Source organism: Alligator mississippiensis, chromosome 11 (assembly GCF_030867095.1).
Source record: "Alligator mississippiensis isolate rAllMis1 chromosome 11, rAllMis1, whole genome shotgun sequence".
NCBI classification, from domain to species: Eukaryota; Metazoa; Chordata; order Crocodylia; family Alligatoridae; genus Alligator; species Alligator mississippiensis.
In genome coordinates this window covers 3062634-3077074 of record NC_081834.1, presented here as the reverse complement: position 1 = coordinate 3077074, position 14441 = coordinate 3062634, and the positions used below count along the sequence as shown (strand labels likewise).

At 48.4% G+C, this 14441-nt stretch overlaps 1 protein-coding gene across 1 annotated transcript in view; it reads left to right on the top strand.

Annotated features, from left to right (window-relative positions):
• Positions 1 to 14441, top strand: part of GLCE (glucuronic acid epimerase) — a 106074-nt gene continuing 91633 nt past the window's right edge. The window contains exon 1 of the mRNA XM_059714521.1: positions 1 to 103. The gene's annotated coding sequence lies outside the window, so the exon portion shown is untranslated. The remainder of the gene's footprint in view (positions 104 to 14441) is intronic.

The following is a 14441-nucleotide window of genomic DNA, read 5'->3' as shown; positions in this document are numbered from 1 at the left end:
CCTTCCCCGGCCCCGCCTCCCCGCGATCGGTTCCGCCTCGGCCGGACGCGGCTGCCGCTGCTCCCAGCCGGGCCCGCCGAGCCCCGCCACCCGCTGCCCGCAGGTAGGCGCCGCGCCGCCCCGCGCCTGAGGCGGCCTCGGAGCAGCAGCAGGAGGCGGCTCCGGCCGGGGCAGCGCGGCGCGGCGCGGCTCAGCGCCCGCGGGGCCGCTCCTCTGCCGCCGGCACGGCTCGCCGGGGCGTCCGCCCGCCCGCCCCTGCCAGGCCGGGCCCGGGGAGCGGGGGGCGGGCCGCGTCCTGCCGCTGAGCCCGAGGGGGTCCAGCGTGTCAGCGCCGTGCCAGGGTGCGAGCGTGCGAGCATCATGCGAGCGCGGTGCTAGGGTGTGAGCACGGTGCGAGGGTGTGAGCATGCAAGCGTGGTGCATCACATTGGCGCCGTGCTGGGGTCCGAGCGTGGCGCGTCACGTTAGCCTCACGTGCGCGTGGCGTGCGCATAGTGATAGAGCGCCAGCGTGGTGCTGGGGTCCGAGCGTGGCGCGTCACGTTAGCCTCATGCGAGCGTGGTGTGCGCGTGGTGATAGGGTGGTGCTGGGGTCCAAGCATGGTGCGTCACGTGTGCGTGGCGTGCGCATGGTGATAGAGCGCCAGCGCGGTGCTGGGGTCCGAGTGCGATGCATCACGTTAGCCTCACGTGTGCATGGTGTGTGCATGGTGATAGGGTGCTGCTGCGGTGCTGGGGTCTGAGCGTGGTGCGTCACGTGAACGTGGCGTGCGCACGGTGATAGAGCGCCAGCGCGGTGCTGGGGTCCGAGCGTGGCGCGTCACGTTAGCCTCACGTGCGCGTGGTGTGCGCATAGTGATAGAGCGCTAGCGTGGTGCTGGGGTCTGAGCGTGGCGCGTCACGTTAGCCTCATGCGAGCGTGGTGTGCGCGTGGTGATAGGGTGGTGCTGGGGTCCAAGCGTGGTGCGTCACGTGTGCGTGGCGTGCGCATGGTGATAGAGCGCCAGCGCGGTGCTGGGGTCCGAGTGCGATGCATCACGTTAGCCTCATGTGTGCGTGGTGTGTGCATGGTGATAGGGTGGTGCTGGGGTCCGAGTGTGGTGCGTCACGTGAACGTGGCGTGCGCGTGGTGATAGAGCGCCAGCGCGGTGCTAGGGTCCGAGTGCGATGCATCACGTTAGCCTCACGTGTGTGTGGTGTGTGCATGGTGATAGAGTGCCAGTGCGGTGCTGGGGTCCGAGCGTGGTGCGTCACGTGAACGTGGCGTGCGCACGGTGATAGAGCGCCAGCGCGGTGCTGGGGTCCGAGCGCGGTGCGTCACATGGGCGTGGTGATAGGGTGCTGTTGGGGTGCGAGCACGGCGGGACGGCTCTTGACACGAGCACAAATGCCACGGGCGTGACCTGCCCCGGTTGCCGAGGCGGTTCGCCGTGCTCACTCGGGGGCGCGCCGTTGCCTGGGTAACCTTGGGATCGTTTCGAGGGTGCCGGGGTGTGCCAGGCAGTGCCAGCAGCGTTGGGTGTGCGAACACGCAGGAGACACGCGGCAGCGGCGGGTCGGAGAGAGACGCGAGCTGGGGTCTTCCCCGGTTCTTTGCCAGGGAGGAGCTGCTCTGTTGTTGCTGCGCAGCGGGAGGTGGGACTCGAGCAGGGGCGAGACCCGAAAGCTGGTGTTATTTGGGGGGCGCCTCGTGTCTCAGACGGGCGAGAGTCACCGCTGTAGACTCGTGCTAGACGCAGACGGAGCCGCGGAGCGCCCTGCCGGCCTCTGACACGGTTGCAGCGAAACCCAGCGCCGCGCGGAGCTGTTGCTGTCGAGGAGTCGCCCTTCCCTCGCTGCACCAGTGTCCTGTTGGTGTCTCGGCGCAACGCTTCGGTTTACGCCTCGCTCCTCGGCGTGTCCTTCGTCGAGGTGTCGGTGCTCGTCAAGGAGAACCGGATGCCCTGCGAGAGAGCCACGCTGCGTGTTCGGGGTCTTTTCAAGCTCTTTGTTAAATAGTGTGAAATCGCCGGGAGGTTTGTTCCCACCTCCTTCTTGCTCTTCTGTTTGTAAACCGGGCAGAGCCATTCCAGCTTATTTGTGGCTTACTCTTCGGTTTGCTGAGGCTCGGCGACCGAACACACGTGTGTGGGAAAATGCCGGTTCCCTTCCAAACCATCCCGAGGTGTTGAACGAGGGTTATAAGGATATTAAGATGCAGAGTCCAAGGGCTGTCTCTCTTGATATGCTTATAGCCTCAGTGCGGAGAGAGAACTGTTCCTCCGTCTAATTAATCTATGGATAGTAATAGAGGAAGCAGCATAGTGCAGGCAGCTGAAGGGATGGTGAGCAAGGAAGAGAGTAGGAAAGGAGGTGGGGGGTTTAAACCATGCTCTCTTTTTCCTGTTCATTCAAGGCTCTTCTTCCCTTCTGCCCATCCCCAAGCAGAATTGTGGGCCTTTATTCACTTTGTAGTGGGGGATAAAGAAATACATAATAATACCCCAAAACCCCTCCTTGCGTGGGTTTGGTATTTCTCATTTAGATTTCAGCATGGAGTGGGCCACGTGCAACTGTAAAGGGATGGAAGAAGTACCCCGATAGTGATGAAAATGAACATATATCATCAGCCCCTGTGTGGCCACAGACCAGCGATTACGTTTTCTATCTGAGAAAGGGGAATATTGCTACTTGCACACCTGTCAGCTCTTCACATCCGTTGATGAAAAGCGCTGCCTAAAGATCCATCATAGCGTTAGCCCGTGGAAGGGTACAATTAATTCTGCGCATACTAAATAGCAAGGAAGAGTCCCGTGTGTTCTCTTTCCTAATACTTTCTCTAATCCGTATGGTGGAAGAATTGCTTGGGCAAAGCTTCAGAGGTATTTGGGATTTAAAAAAAAGAAAAAAGCAATTTAAAATAAATGACCTGTAGCTGGACAGCAGCACGCCTTACCTGTGCGGCTGTGGCTGTTGCCAAACAACACACCTGCGATATTCAGCAGCAGTCTTCAGAGGGACCGACTCCTGTTGTGCTGTACTGCTGCTTTATCTCAGATAAACTTATGGCATCGAGCTGTAAGGCTCCCTCTGTCTGTAATCTTTTACAGCCAGTTTTGTTGGCTGAGACAAGGGAGGGGGCTTTGGAAAGCTTTTCCCATCGCTCGTTCCACGCTACAGAACATGTCAATGGGAGGGGAAAACCCCCCAACCTGTTTGGGGTCAGAAGGCAAAGGCTTATGAATGTGGGCTTCAGGTTTTGAGCGATGAATGTACTTCCTTCCCATGCTGCAGCTTGGGAGTTTATTTGGCTTATGGTTTAGTTTGAATTGCCCCACTATTTTTTGGCCTGGTTTTGCTGACTTTGTGCTATGATTTTAACAAAATCCTTTGCAATATAAAGAATTCTTGGCTTGCCACAGGGAAAGCAAGTGCCAAAGGGTATCTTTACGGCCGGGAAGCTGACTACATGTTGATTCTCCGATTGGCTTCCTAGAAGCGTCTGTTCAGTTGTCTCTGAACTCTTTTCCGTTGCGGGCAGTAGTACGGTTTCTGTGTTGGTAATTGCTTATTCTCTCTAGTATCTTACAGTAGAGTAACCCGGTTCAACACAGTGGAGAGCCTTCTCTTCCCGTTTCTACTGGACTGGAGTTGAGGGTACTGGATCGGTCCTCAAGTCTCATCTAAAAGATTACAGGATTGATATATGGGAATACATGACAACGACTGAAAAGGTCTACTTGTATACGGTATCTGTGTCAAGGATCCTCATTTACGACATGCTGATCCTACAGTAGATGTAATAAACTGAAGCTTTGTTATATTACAAATATGCTAATAAGTAATGGCTAAGCATTCTCATGCTGGAAATGAATTAGTGCAAGAATATCTATCTGGTTTAATTGTGAATTTAATTCAAATGGGCAAAGTCTACACAGGCACCTCATTGTGCCTTCAGGAAATAATGACCATTGAATAATCTGAGGAGGATATAGCAAACTCTCTGCAAAGGATACATGATGCAAACAATCTTTCTCCTGCAGGAGAATAATTTAAAACCACTCCAGGCATAGTTGAACCCCCTGGGAATTAGGAAGCTTTGTGTCGGCAAACAGAAGGTTAGGTAACAAGAAAGATAATTCATTCTGTCATCTTCTGCTAATTTTATTTAAAAAAAATGTGATATGAAAATCACCCTTTACCCAACAGCTTTGGAATTGTTTACAGAAAAATGGGAATATGCCGACAGCTGTAAGTCAGACATTGCCCTTGCTTTTAAATCGTTGCACATCTGTGAACATACGTGTCAGATTTTATGCTCAAGTTTCAGGGGGCAAGCTGATGACGTGGATTCAGACCAGTATATCCCATCGCCTCCCAGTAGCCAGGCAGATTTATGTAGAAGGCCAGCCCCTCCACAGTCTTCCACCCGACGCCTTCTCGACTGAAAGGGAGTGGTGTATGCTAAGCACAAACTCAGATTACGAGCAGTCTCTTTAAGGCGAATATGAGCTTGAGCAATATGGCCTGCAGCCTTATAGATTTAAGAGTTGCCAATTTTATTAATAATTCTTCAGTCAGTGCTAGCCAAGCAGGAAGCATTGTAAGGACGTTATGCACTTTTGAACTTGGCTGGTTGTAACCTGCTTTGATAATATTTCAAATTTTCTACGGCCGTATCTTGCTTTGCAAATATGCCCGTTGGCACTGTAAGCATTGTGTATCTGCGTCAAATATTGCGATTGATGTTTGCTTAAAGTACCGCGCCGTACACATGTTTGACTGTCAGGTGTCCCAATGACGGATGTATATAAATGAGACCAAGCTTAATTCTAAAATGAATCCTGCTCCCCTGTTCTCTGAATCCTGCTCCACTTGAAAAGGATTGCATATTTGAATACAAGTTGCAACTGAAGTCTGTTTTTGCAGGTTTCAGATATCCGTATTGTCAAAACTTGCACTGTTTTCTTTTTTTGCTCGGGGCAAGGCTAGACCTCCTGCCACGATGAACTAGTTTGGTGAGCTTAGTGTTAACCAAAGTCGCGTTGGCTCGCGGAGTTTGCATTCCAGGAGGATGTGGAACACGCCCGGCCATCATGTTCTCATGCATGAAAAATGACTTAAAAGCAATGTAAAAGGCATTCACTTTAAGAAAAACGCACGTAACTTCTTGAAGAGATGTCTTGTGAAGCTCCTTAGCTCTTTTCAAGTAGGATGGATACTATTTTCTATGTGCTAAACAGTAGCAAAATGTTGGATAAAACAGGAGATAAAGTTCAGGAGAGTATCCTCAAGCACAGGCTGAGCATGATATTACGCCGCTAAAAATTAGTAAGGTCCTAAAATGATTAGTATCTGGCTAGTGGCCCAGAAAAAAAAGAAAAGCTGGGTTTGGCAGCGTTTGGAAGTAATTTTTTGTAAGACAAGTGTCCTTAGCTCCTTTATTATCCAATTGATTGATTCGTTGACAACAGAACTTCTGTTTACAGTGCTGATCCTTCTGGCTGTTTCAACAGGAAAAGAAATCATTCTTGGAGGCGATCTAGTCCGAAGCTGGTGAAAGCATTATCTAAGTGACAGGCCGGGTCTTCTCTGACTAGCTTTGGGTAAGGAGTTTTCGGTCCGCGTCGTAGCACCGTTCTAAAGCACTTCACGATTTTGATTTGAGAACAGCGGCAGAGTCTCCCAATGCCAGAAGAAGCATGATTGCCCCCGAAAGCTTGCGAAGAACTTTTTCCCGACTATGTAGTTGGTCTAATAAAAGAGATCGCATCTACCCAGAGAACCGTGCCTGCCTTTGATTTCCCCAGACCTTCAGAGCAGGCCGTCTCGGCAGACTGTCGAGTCAGGAAGGCCTCGTGCCTTGCATGCGTGACGAGTGTCAGGATTTCTGGAGGTGGCACCATTCCCTCCTGACTATTGCTATGCTGCTGCTTAGCAAAGAACTGTTCACATTAACGTTTTTATGCATCTGAATAAAAGTGGTGGTATAACTTACACTCTGTTTGCAGTGGTATGTCTGCAGTAACTCGACTGCCTTCCCTGGATCGACATCTAATGCATCAGGGGGAGGATTTGGCCTCGTCTTACTCTTGCCTGCTTTCCCAGCTCACCAAGCTGGTTTCTGGGCTTTTGCTGTATTGTTCAAACGTCTCATCCTCATGTAAGATGTTGCACACCTGCCTGCCTCTGATCTCACTGCCTTCCCTGCCTCCAGCACTCCACTTTCTCTAGCTTTGTTGCTCCTGCTTTCTACCTGTTTTCAGACTGCTTCTGCACCCGGGGTGACATCTTTTCTCCTGAACACAGAGTCCTCCTTCCTTCAGATCTCCCCCTCTCAAACCTGGTTCTTTAGCTTTGAATTTTTGTTCTCCCTGACTTTCTTCTTGTGTTGCAGACTTTCTCTCCTCGTGCTTCCTCCTCATCTCTCCTTAGAGATATAAGATGTATTGCACTATAGAGCCACAGAAAAAAAATAAGGCTCTGAGGGATTGTGGGAGGTGATCTAGTGTAGTCCCTGCTAGGATCAACCCTATCTAAACCCCCCAGCCTAGCCTTGCTCTTGAACGTCCAATGAAGAACATGGTAACCTGTTGAGATGGACTAAATAATGTTTTCTTACATAGTGGTCTTTGTCTTAAACATAGTCTCTCTTTTCCCCTACCACCTGGACTTGGCTCTCTTCTTATAGTTTTCATAGACGTCAGGGCTGGAAGGGACCTTGAAGATCATCAGCTCCAGCCCCCCGCCCCAGGGGCAGGAAGTCAGCTGGGGTCAAAGGATCCCAGCAAGATAAACATCCAAACGTTTCTTGAATGAGTCCAGAGTAGGTGCCTGCACCACTTCTGGATGGAGCCTATTCCAGGTCTTGGGGGCTCGAACAATGAAGAAATGTTTTCTTATCTCCAGCCTAAAACTGTCTTGGGAGGAGTTTATGACTTTAGGAGTTTGTACTATAATTTAATTGTAATTTTGGAAGGCAGAACACATGTCCAGAGTTTCTCTAGTTTCTGGAAAACAACATACAAGTCTTTTGATATCAGTCTTTCATATTGCACTTTTGAGATGAAGTCTTATTAAACTTCCCTTCGGTGTTTTGCCTAACTTCTAAGCCATGACTTAACAGATGTGAAATAGTAAGATTGGAAGCATCAGAGATGAAAACGCTGGTAACGATTCCTCTGCAGGTGGTTTGTGTCTGATTCCAGGGGAAACAGGTTTTAATCGGTGTCTCTATCGTGAGTGCCCCACCTTGGGTGCAGTCCTCCTCGATTGCACGGCATTGCTACTACCATTCGAGTTAAAAGATAAGCTGGAGCTTCCCGAGTTGGGGGTTAACTTGGCTGGTGCCAGTGACCACATCTGATTTTTAGAGACTACTTACTCTCATGTGTAGGCTACAGATTTAATTTTTCCAGGTGTATTTTTATAGAAATTGTAGAAATGTTGGGTTGGAAGGGACTTCCAGAGGTCGTCTAGTTCAACCTCCTGCCTGATGCAGGATCATCCCTGTCCAAAACGTCCTATACAAATCCATTGTTCAACCCATTAGCAAAACTACTGTATGTTAGAGCTCACTGTAGCTTTCATGTCAAAATGAAGATGTATATTTAAGGCAGCATGGAAAGTGCTTGAATGGTTGTTACACATACTGTACTTAGTCTTTAAATAAAAAGACTTTGACATGGTATCAGTCACTTTTTAGAGCAGCATATCCATTGTATTAAAGCTGCAGGCTTTAAATTACTGCATTAAAATAAAGATGTGTCGGTGAACTTGAATGGCAAGAGATGGGTTGCTTTCTGTATTACATAGCAGCTAACTAGTTATCCTAACACTTAAGATACTTTAATACTTTAAATTTAGCACTTGAATACTTAAATTGCATGGAGCCCCTTTCTTCTATACTTAGCAGGCTTCACGTGAGAAGCAGGACTTGTTTTCAAATATCTTTTATTGGATCAACCGTGTGGTTGGGAGAGATGTTAGACAGGCTTTCAAACAGCCCCTCCTCACTCTTTCTCAGGTCTGCGGAAAGGCATGTCGTGTCTGAAAGCTTGTCTAACATCTCTCCCAACTGCAGCAATATAGCCAAATAAGTCCTGCTTTTTGCACGTTCCCTGGACCATCATGGCTGCAACAGGGTATAATGCAACCACGCCATGATTTTGGGCAATTCAGCTTCTACTCGTTAATGTTCAAATGAATATTACCATCGTGCTGTTGGGTTGGGGCGGGGCGGGGAGGGGAGGAAGGGGACTAACGACATTCAATTCTCAAACTTACTTAAGACAATGGGTGTACAATCTCAAATCATTTACAGTTGGTTTAATTAAGGCGCTGATTTTGACCAGCTCTGTGTCCCTTGGGAATAGGGGGAAATTAAAAAAGAAAGAAAGAACAGAAAAAAAGCTTTACAAATGTCAGAAGACTCTTATGATTTTTCCTCTTGAATATTTGCTCTGAGGTTGAGGGTAACTTTTTTCTCTGCAAGAAACTACCGCAGCGAGAATTCATCAGGTTATTTTCATACTGTTATGAAAGTTGGCAGTTAAGTCAGACTTCTTTGGCACGCTGCAATTTCTCTTGTGTTGTGGTTAAATCCGGCTTAGAAGTAAAATATTAGCAGAACGGTTCTTAAAATGTCAAGTCCTACCCTAAAGAGAATATTTCTTTTGTATTAGGAAAGTGCTTTCCATAACTAGGCGTAATGTAAGGCTGACTGCAAGGCATGCTCTTTGAACCTCAGTGGACAGATGAAATTGCAGAGAAATGTGGCTATATTTCCATGTAATGGATTTTTCTGTTGAAGTCCTAAGAAAAGTCTATACTGTCAGTCAAGCTTTTTCTTATTCCTGGCTTCTGCTGGGTCAGATATTACCTTCCTCTCATTCCATAAAAATAAGATTTTTTTGTTGGAACCCAAAAGGTTTAAATTGCTTTACAGTTGTGCAAAACGTCCATGTTTGACTAAAGATAAGATTGAGTGATAGTGGAACATTTTTACACACACACACACACACACACACACACACACACACACACACACACACACACACACACACACACACGAGTACTTTGGAATAAACTAGCAATTTTAAAACGGAAAGAGAAGTTTGCATACCAATCGGATAACTTGAGTTGATTCATTGGAAGGTGTTCATAGGACTCAAACATATAGCCCTAACATTTAATGATGCTTCTGTTCCATTCAGCAGAAGGATGGATGGATTTGCAGCGAGGGAACTGGAAGGGAGGGCTCTTTCTACCAGGTAGGGAAACAGGCCTGTGAACTTTCTCAGGATTTCTATTACCTGTCGTGGCCTCACTTAAAAGATTTGCCATTAGCTGCTTCACAGCATGCTAGGTCTAGTCTGTGTGTGTACGTCTGCACAGCTCATCAGTAGTGTCCATTATTTCTTTGGTGATTCATCAAGAGCTTGCCAGTTTAAATCTCTACAGTGTGAAATATATGCATATTCTGCTCCCTCTCTGCGATGTGTGAGACTGCTTTTAATGTTCAAGTTTTGAGTGGAAAGGGATTTTTGATGTCAGTTTTTGAAGGGAGTGGTGAAATGGGAGGATTTGAAGTTGGGCAAAAGAGGGCAAAGGGCTGGCTGTAGATTATGGGTATAGGTGTGTGTGTGTGTATATGTGTGTAATTTTTAAATTTATTTTGGAGATGCACACCTGCACACACAGGTGACACCACTAGGTGTTCTCCAAGCAGTAAAATACTGAGCTTGTTTTCACGTCTCTGAATAAATAAGGCCAAATTCCACCGCCGCACTGCACCACCAGTGGACAGATGCAGGGTAAGAGGACTGTAAAAGGGTCTAGATTGCTCTAGATCATAGCGGTAATATTCAGAGTACCACCATCATGCTGTATTTGGTGTAAATGAAAATATGAGCAAGAGCTAGAAGGATGGAAAGGACAAGGTGCAGGGCATGGGTGAACTGGGCCTGCTTTTCATATTCTTCCAGTGCAAATAAGCTTGACATAAGGGTGTATGAAACCAGTAAGTACTGTATCACGGCATGTGTAGAAATAGCTTAGTTTATTCACGAGCTTTATTATAAAATGGGAGATTCAGACTGAAGGATTTCATTTTCCGAGGTGGCTTGACATAGAAAATAAAAATGAAGTTGAAGCTCAGGGGTCCTCTCTTTTTTTTTTTTTTTTTATCCTTGCATTTTTTTGCTTGTAAAAATATAATGTGGAGTACAGAGAATTAGATCTTTTCCCTGCAGACTCCATTTTACATTTGTGAGTTGTTCTTCAGTTTAAGCTGTAAACTCAATAAGGAAAGTGTCCTGGTGTGTTCTTAGTGGAAATCCATTACTTAGACAACGAGGGGAAGAAATGTCTTGGTCTACTATTAAAGCTTCTTTTGCTCTACTAAGATCTGCACAGGGAGTCCAACAGGGTTGCATCCTGAAACACAAGAGCTGCCTTGTCAGATAATTGCCAAGCTTCTGCTACCTTATCAGGCTTGAAAGGGCTGGGTTTCTTTATACCCCTTCACTCTGGAGGGCACGTCAAAGGTACCTATCTTCCTCCCCTTTCTGGGTGAAGAGGCAGCTCGGTTGCTGAGCACGATGAAAGGTGTTGCAAAGATTCAGAAAGGGATTGGACAAATTCTTGGAGGACAGGGGCATCATTAGGTATTGAGCACAGAAGTTAAGGATGCAGCTCCTGAATCAGACCTTTCTGTAGACCTTCAATGCTGGAGGCTGCAAGTGAGACAGGAACAGTGGGGTGGGGGGAAACCTGCTCAGACCCAGCTCACTCTCCCTTTCCGCATCTGCTTCCTGCCAGGGCGTGACACAGGAGACCGGGCAAGATGGATCTAGGTCTGACCCTGCCAATGGCAGGTCTTATGACCCTGCTGCACCTGATTTCTGTCCCCATGCTTAGTCATATGTTTTACCATCAGTTCTTCAGGTCTTTTTTTGAGCCATTGCAACAAAGGCTGCATCCAGACGAGTGCGGCCGTGGGGTATATGGTGCTGCGGATGCCACGTACCGCACGTTCAGATGTTCTCCATGCTGCAGTGAAGCATGGAGGATTTTTTTTTGACCTTGGTCAAAAGCAGAGCGATGCACGCACAGGAAGTACATGCTGCTGAAAACTGGAGCCGGCCCAGGTGGAACCGCGCCGCGGCTGCCAGCCAGGCTTTGCACGGCAGAATTGCTGCTTCTGCATCCTGGGGAGGCCCCCAGGACCCCAAGTAAGGCTGGTAGGGCCAGCACAGTGCTGGCTTCAGCCTCCCCTACCCCACCTGGGGTAACTTGCTGCATGCCAGAATGTGCATGGCGTGAGCGTTCGCTGGGGACAACTAATGGGATGCGCTGCCGCTAGTTGTCCTTGGGGAGCCAAATGTCCGTGCCACGTGTGGACACGGCTAAAAGACCTAACTTAAAAATGCATGCGGCCAACCCAGTGAGGGAGGTCTTCTGTAGAGACAGAGGCCATTTTTCATAGCTGGGTCCCTGTCCAGAATGGGAGTGCTAACATAACATCTCTCAGCACAACTCCTGTACCAGAGTGGCCAAGGGGAAGTGTATGGATTTGTATCTAGGTTTCTTTTTATCTCCCCTCCCCGTTTCACCCTTTTTGAGCTGGATTCATATAACGATTCCATCCAGCATAAAAAAAAATAATTTCCTGTGCAAGTCTGCTCCTCGAAAAGCTCAGCTGCTGAGCCCAGTGGAAGGAGTTGCAAAGAAAACTGCCTTTGCATGTTTTCCTGCCCTAATTCTAAAGAATTAAACTACAGGAAAATTGAAATGACTTTAATAGATTACAGTAAGCTCAGGCTTTAACCTTGCTTCCTCTGTATGTATATGAGAGAGAGGAAGCTAGGATATATATAAAATAAGACGCATGTGCACACATGCATGTGCCAGAGTGGATATAATTAATAAGGGATTTTGATTTTTTTTTTTTTTAATTTTTAATCTGACTAGTCTTTGTCTTCTTCACCAACTGATTCAAACTGTACCAGACACAGGACTCTTACTGGCATGAGCTCTCTCCACTAGTGGATTTGCTGGTTTAATATTCAGGTGTAGACAAGCCCCGCAGTCTTCGTCTAGATTTCACCTTTGAAATGTTAATTTTTTTTCCTGATCTTATACTTTGCGAGGTCCAAATTTGCTATAATGTTACATATTAAATTAAATCACTTTGCCTAAATAAGCTGCATCTCGACCACAAGTATATCTCCAGGGGGTAAGGTAGTGCTGAGCCGAGATACCAGCTTCAGTGCTGGACGGGGTATTGCCTTGTGAGCGCAGTGTTATACCCAGGCAGATATTTCCTCCTTCTTAGATGTGGCCTGTGTAGCACTGACGTGGCTATACTGCTTCCAATACCTGAGCCAGATCATTCGGAGCTCTTTGGGTGGGACAGCTGGTAGCAAGATGTTGGCAAACAACGCTCTGAAAAACAGATGAAGTCATGAAGCTTTCTGGAGGGATGCGGCATATTTAAAGAGGCTGCACAATTCTCCCCCTCTTATGCTGAGATTAAAAAAACCAAAACGAACCTTGATGTCTAAATAGGGATGCAAATGAAGTGAACAGCAATCAGCTGCTTTTCTGTGGGCACGGTGTTGTGTTGAGACCCATCCGCGCACCTGCTAAAACCGGGGTCGCTTCGCTCGTGTGCGGAAGGAGAACCCAGCTCTTTGGGTTTCACAGGCCCCTGTCGCAGGGCACGTCAGTGCCTGGCTCCTAAGGAGTGAAAACTGCCAGGGAGAGAGCCCTGGCCAAACATAAGGGGCACAGCTGCAGGTTGCTGGGGCAACTAATGGGAGTCAGCTGGCCAGAAGGGGGCAGGGCCTGGCCCTTATAAAAGCCCAGGGCTGAGGCCAGGCTGGGAGTTCCCTGCCAACAGCCAGAGAGGCAGGAGCTCCTTGGGGGAGAGATGCGAGAAGCAACCGCAGGTACTGCTTGAGAGTCAGCTCCAAGATGTTGGAGCAGTATGGTTGTAGCCAGGCGGCTTCTTTGTTTTGTTCATTGAACCGGTGGCTTGGGTGAGGCTATTAGGGGTTGGAGGAGGCCTCATAGGGGGGCTCACGATAAAGTGAGGACCCCGGCGCCAGCGAGGGCGCAACCTACTTATAGGGACCTGCAGCAGTGTGCGGGGACCCCGGCGCCCAGGAGGATGCAGCATACAGGGTGTATAGACCCAGCCCTAGGGAGGCGCATTTCTGAAACCCCAGCGTGGGCGGGGCGAGCTCCCAGGACGGGGGCCATTTTGTAAGCCCAAGTGGGGCACAGCCAGACGCCAGTGAGGGCGCAGTTTATAGGGGCGTAGACCCCGGCCCCAGAGAGGGGTGATTGAGCCCAAGTGTGGGCATAGGGAGCCCCAAAAAGGGGGCAGCATAGTGAGTCTCCGAAAGGGGGCAGAAGAGAGACAGCAATTACATCTGCGAGGCTTGGGCTGCGGTATTAGGGGAGGTTGGAGCTGCAGAGTGCCCCCCCCGGCATCGGGGCATTATAATGGGCAGCCTCCCGCTAATTAATTAATTAACATCAAGACGTGGCAGGCGAGAAGGCGGGCGGTTGCCGCAGGAACAGGTGAGCGGGCCGCAACTTGGCTCGGAAGCGATGCCTGTTACAGCCCCGTTTGTCGTAAATCGACGGGAAGCCTTCCTTCGGGATTGGGCCCCAAAACGGGAGTGCGTTTTCTTTCTTTTTTTTTTTTGTTCCTTCTCTCTGTTTCCTTCTGTCGTAAGATGTAGCAAACTACTTCAACGCTGCTTTGGCTATTCTGTCGGTAACTTGAAATGTAGCTTTCGGACTCCTCTAGTACGTGCCAAATTATCCCGTTTCAGAAAGGGAAGGGGGTGTGAGCTTCCCAAGTAAGGTGGTAGGGTTATTTTTCATTAATCTTTTTTGGAGGTGGTGTTTTGGGTACACGGTATGTATGGAAATCTGACAACGTCCCGGGTAAAAAAGAACCCCCCCCCCCCTTTAAAAATGAAGAAAGCCTGGGCTGGAGAATTGGCGTGCTCATAGTATTGCAGCCTCCAAGTCGGCGTGCTGTTCCTGTTAGTAGCTTGCTAGCCTCTGATTACTTGAAGCAGTGGGACTTGCTTGTAAAATGTGGTTCATCGTGCCTGTTGAGGTTACGACCTCATTTCCACCTCTAGATGTGGGAGAAGTTTCCTAAAAAAATAGAATTTCACGATGGTCCTGTAGTAGCCACCGAATACGTTGTAAAAACGCGTTTTTCACATCACCTATTCAGAAGGGAAAACACAGCTAGCGTTGGAGTGGCTTATTTCCTGCAATCAGCACCATTTTCAAATTCTGTGCTCGGTTAATAAATATTTGATTACAAAGTTTTGTATCGGTACGAAGGGCCACTTACTACATGGCGTTAGCTGCATTTTAGTCCTTTCAGAAATTTGCATGAACAATGTAGCATGTCTCAGTCTGTCAGGCTAA